Source organism: Schistocerca gregaria, unplaced genomic scaffold (genome assembly GCF_023897955.1).
Source record: "Schistocerca gregaria isolate iqSchGreg1 unplaced genomic scaffold, iqSchGreg1.2 ptg000835l, whole genome shotgun sequence".
Lineage (NCBI taxonomy): Eukaryota > Metazoa > Arthropoda > Insecta > Orthoptera > Acrididae > Schistocerca > Schistocerca gregaria.
The window spans coordinates 77,501-82,500 of record NW_026062200.1 but is presented as its reverse complement, the minus strand read 5'-3'; the positions used below and the strand labels follow the sequence as shown (position 1 = coordinate 82,500).

Sequence of the window (5,000 nt, the reverse complement as noted above, 5' to 3'; positions counted from 1 at the left end):
CCTCATTCAAGTTGGACTTGGGCTCGGCGCGAGGCGTCGGGGTAGTGGACCCTCCCGAACACCACATGCCACGACAGGCGGCAGCCTGCGGGGTTCGGTGCTGGACTCTTCCCTGTTCGCTCGCCGCTACTGGGGGAATCCTTGTTAGTTTCTTTTCCTCCGCTTAGTAATATGCTTAAATTCAGCGGGTAGTCTCGCCTGCTCTGAGGTCGTTGTACGAGGTGTCGCACGCCACACCGCCAGCCGGCTGTGCACGCTACCGAGAAAGCACCGGTATGCGAACCGCCAGGCGACGGGCGCGCATCGCACGTTTAAGGAGACGCGGCCGGCCACACAGGCGACCACGACACTCCCAGGCGCCCGAAGCGGGACAAACGCCGCGCGCTTCAGTATACGTAGCCGACCCTCAGCCAGACGTGGCCCGGGAACGGAATCCATGGACCGCAATGTGCGTTCGAAACGTCGATGTTCATGTGTCCTGCAGTTCACATGTCGACGCGCAATTTGCTGCGTTCTTCATCGACCCACGAGCCGAGTGATCCACCGTCCTGGATGATCTTTATCTTTTCAGTTCTCCACCGTCTCTTTCAAGACAGTTGCAGAGGCGGGACTGAGGCGTTTGACGGCCCCTGTTCCATTACTTTGTGTCCAACGGCCTGACGGCCGATGGGCGTCGTACGGCTCCACACCGGAGCGGACAGGCACTCGGGCGAAAGTCATTCAAAACCGGCGCCAGGCGCCAGGTGCCGCAGGCCAGCCGCTCCAGAGCTTCAGCGCTCGTACCACACAACAACACTTGCGCTAGTTTTGAGAGGCACGCGTGGTTCCGCACGCGGCGCACGGCTACTGCCGTACAGGTAGCGTGTTGCGCGACACGACACGCACATCGAAAGACATGCAGTCTAGTCGGTAATGATCCTTCCGCAGGTTCACCTACGGAAACCTTGTTACGACTTTTACTTCCTCTAAATGATCAAGTTTGGTCATCTTTCCGGTAGCATCGGCAACGACAGAGTCGATGCCGCGTACCAGTCCGAAGACCTCACTAAATCATTCAATCGGTAGTAGCGACGGGCGGTGTGTACAAAGGGCAGGGACGTAATCAACGCGAGCTTATGACTCGCGCTTACTGGGAATTCCTCGTTCATGGGGAACAATTGCAAGCCCCAATCCCTAGCACGAAGGAGGTTCAGCGGGTTACCCCGACCTTTCGGCCTAGGAAGACACGCTGATTCCTTCAGTGTAGCGCGCGTGCGGCCCAGAACATCTAAGGGCATCACAGACCTGTTATTGCTCAATCTCGTGCGGCTAGAAGCCGCCTGTCCCTCTAAGAAGAAAAGTAATCGCTGACAGCACGAAGGATGTCACGCGACTAGTTAGCAGGCTAGAGTCTCGTTCGTTATCGGAATTAACCAGACAAATCGCTCCACCAACTAAGAACGGCCATGCACCACCACCCACCGAATCAAGAAAGAGCTATCAATCTGTCAATCCTTCCGGTGTCCAGGCCTGGTGAGGTTTCCCGTGTTGAGTCAAATTAAGCCGCAGGCTCCACTCCTGGTGGTGCCCTTCCGTCAATTCCTTTAAGTTTCAGCTTTGCAACCATACTTCCCCCGGAACCCAAAAGCTTTGGTTTCCCGGAGGCTGCCCGCCGAGTCATCGGAGGAACTGCGGCGGATCGCTGGCTGGCATCGTTTATGGTTAGAACTAGGGCGGTATCTGATCGCCTTCGAACCTCTAACTTTCGTTCTTGATTAATGAAAACATACTTGGCAAATGCTTTCGCTTCTGTTCGTCTTGCGACGATCCAAGAATTTCACCTCTAACGTCGCAATACGAATGCCCCCGCCTGTCCCTATTAATCATTACCTCGGGTTCCGAAAACCAACAAAATAGAACCGAGGTCCTATTCCATTATTCCATGCACACAGTATTCAGGCGGGCTTGCCTGCTTTAAGCACTCTAATTTGTTCAAAGTAAACGTGCCGGCCCACCGAGACACTCAACTAAGAGCACCCTGGTAGGATTTCAACGGGGTCCGCCTCGGGACGCGCAAGCACGCCTTCGGCTCGCCCCACCGGCAGGACGTCCCACGATACATGCCAGTTAAACACCGACGGGCGGTGAACCAACAGCGTGGGACACAAATCCAACTACGAGCTTTTTAACCGCAACAACTTTAATATACGCTATTGGAGCTGGAATTACCGCGGCTGCTGGCACCAGACTTGCCCTCCAATAGATACTCGTTAAAGGATTTAAAGTGTACTCATTCCGATTACGGGGCCTCGGATGAGTCCCGTATCGTTATTTTTCGTCACTACCTCCCCGTGCCGGGAGTGGGTAATTTGCGCGCCTGCTGCCTTCCTTGGATGTGGTAGCCGTTTCTCAGGCTCCCTCTCCGGAATCGAACCCTGATTCCCCGTTACCCGTTACAACCATGGTAGGCGCAGAACCTACCATCGACAGTTGATAAGGCAGACATTTGAAAGATGCGTCGCCGGTACGAGGACCGTGCGATCAGCCCAAAGTTATTCAGAGTCACCAAGGCAAACGGACCAGACGAGCCAATCCGATTGGTTTTGATCTAATAAAAGCGTCCCTTCCATCTCTGGTCGGGACTCTGTTTGCATGTATTAGCTCTAGAATTACCACAGTTATCCAAGTAACGTGGGTACGATCTAAGGAACCATAACTGATTTAATGAGCCATTCGCGGTTTCACCTTAATGCGGCTTGTACTGAGACATGCATGGCTTAATCTTTGAGACAAGCATATGACTACTGGCAGGATCAACCAGGGAGCTGCGTCAACGAGAGCTGAGCAGCCGGCCGCCCGGGAGTGTGTCCCGAGGGCCCGCGCGAACACGCAAGCGTCCGCTCAATTATTCTGCAAACAGGAGGAGGCTGAGCTCCCCTGCACGATACACCTCGAAACCCTCTCAGGTCCCGGCGGCGCGCAGCGCCGTCCTAAGTACTTGGTCGGGTTCGAGAGAGGCGCAATCGCCCGGAGATAGGCGAGTAGACGCTTTCAGTGCGAACACCCGTGCTCCCAACTGAGCTTGCCGCTGCCGACAGAGGCCCGGGAGCGTGCTGTCGTGGCATTGCCGGCGGGAAACAACACGCGCCACCTACGGTGACCGGCAGCTCCAACGCCAGCGCCACAGAAGGGCAAAGCCCCACTTGGGTGCAGAAGCGAACTCTCCCAGCACAGCGCACGCGCCAACACGTCCGCAGAGCTGCGATACAAACCACCTGCGAGAACCGCTGGGGGCGACCGAGCAGCAGACGGCGTCGCGACGCCGAGTGCCGGGCGGCGGCGCATCCTCAACGCACACAGTCCGCAATCGGACCAGCACACTGCAGATGTCCACCGCGCTTCGCACCGGGCTCGGCAGAACCCACTTTGGCCGCCTGGCGCCGCGCGCAGGGTGCGCCGGCGCATAGCTGGGACGCCAGCCGGGCCCGTCGGCCGGCGCTCCTGCCACTGGGCGCCCCCCACCAGCCGGCTGTAGTGCGTGCGCTCACGCAGCGCGCGGCCAGCACGCCGGGCGGCCCCCCCTCACCGGCCGGGGACTGTCCCGCCAAGCCACAGCCTCGTATCGCTTCATACCCACATGGCCAACTCAGGTTCGGGGGCATGGCGGGTACCGCCGAAACAACCGGTTCACAGATGTACCGATCGTCGCTATCACCGATGCACCTGCAGCGCGAACAACCGCTCAACAACTGATTTCCAGTTCATTTGCGGATCTTTGGCAGCAAACGTATACGTCAATCTACATTTGCGAAATCTACGATTCTGGCATGCCTGCATGTTATGTGTCACGACACGCTACATCAGCCCACATACACACTGCGGCATGTACACGAGAGAACACGTGGAAGATGGTCCGCGCACGTGTGCAATGTCCCTTGCGCGGTCGACTGTCAACCGGCCTCTGTAGCATGTCGCAGATGTGGAACGCGGTCCACCGTGCTATCATGTTGTGTGGGGCAATACGATTAAATAGGAAAACCCTCGTCGCTACATCAACAGACGGCTCACGCTGATTCCCGGCAGAGGGAGGAGGGGGGGGGGGGGGGCCAACATGCAATACTTTCGTCCGTACCTACTTACCACATGTCTGTACGGCGTACAACAGTGCAATCTCGCTGTAATGGGGAGACGAGACAAGTAGCATCGTGCACAACATATGGCCCTTATGATTCGCCATTGTAGGGCGCAGCCGGTGTACGGTCAAGCATGTGCCACATTATGTCACTCAGTACGTAACGACGGATGATCAGTGTGGGTTACGCGTACATCAGCGGACAGTCCACACAGGCCGTACCACAACGTACACTGACTGCATCGACAACCGAATGCAACTGAACAGCTGCAAGGCTCATTTCACAAACAAACGCCTGACCGACCAGCTTGGAAGGGCAGGAGGGGAGGGCGATATTCGTTCTGTAGCGGTACACCCTTCCAGTGGTTAGCGGGACTGTGTAGAAAGTACGCAACACTCGAAAGACCTTTATGTGAGGGTACGCACCATGGCATCAAGAAATACACATGACACCAGAGGATCCAAGCAGTGAGCTATGTTCAGAGGGTTGCTGTTAGGCAAAGCTACATTCCTGTGACGTTACATGTGACAGTTAAGGTGCAGTGTAAGTTAGGTTAAGGTGCAGTGTAAGTTAGGTTAAGGTGCAGTGTAAGTTAGGTTAAGGTGCAGTGTAAGTTAGGTTAAGGTGCAGTGTAAGTTAGGTTAAGGTGCAGTGTAAGTTAGGTTAAGGTGCAGTGTAAGTTAGGTTAAGGTGCAGTGTAAGTTAGGTTAAGGTGCAGTGTAAGTTAGGTTAAGGTGCAGTGTAAGTTAGGTTAAGGTGCAGTGTAAGTTAGGTTAAGGTGCAGTGTAAGTTAGGTTAAGGTGCAGTGTAAGTTAGGTTAAGGTGCAGTGTAAGTTAGGTTAAGGTGCAGTGTAAGTTAGGTTAAGGTGCAGTGTAACTTAGGTTAAG

At 55.4% G+C, this 5,000-nt stretch overlaps 3 non-coding genes across 3 annotated transcripts in view; all 3 read right to left on the bottom strand.

Moving 5' to 3' along the window:
- LOC126322765 (large subunit ribosomal RNA) overlaps positions 1–212 on the bottom strand; it is a 4,221-nt gene extending 4,009 nt beyond the window's left edge. The window contains exon 1 of the ribosomal RNA XR_007559179.1: positions 1–212. This exon is cut by the window's left edge and continues 4,009 nt beyond it. This is a non-coding gene — a ribosomal RNA (large subunit ribosomal RNA).
- Positions 213–400: 188 nt separating this feature from the next.
- LOC126322742 (5.8S ribosomal RNA) lies at positions 401–555 on the bottom strand. The gene has a single exon (XR_007559157.1). It is a non-coding gene; the product is annotated as a 5.8S ribosomal RNA (ribosomal RNA).
- A 355-nt stretch (positions 556–910) lies between these two features.
- Positions 911–2,803, bottom strand: LOC126322754 (small subunit ribosomal RNA). Its single transcript, XR_007559169.1, has one exon. It is a non-coding gene; the product is annotated as a small subunit ribosomal RNA (ribosomal RNA).
- Positions 2,804–5,000: the final 2,197 nt, after the last annotated feature.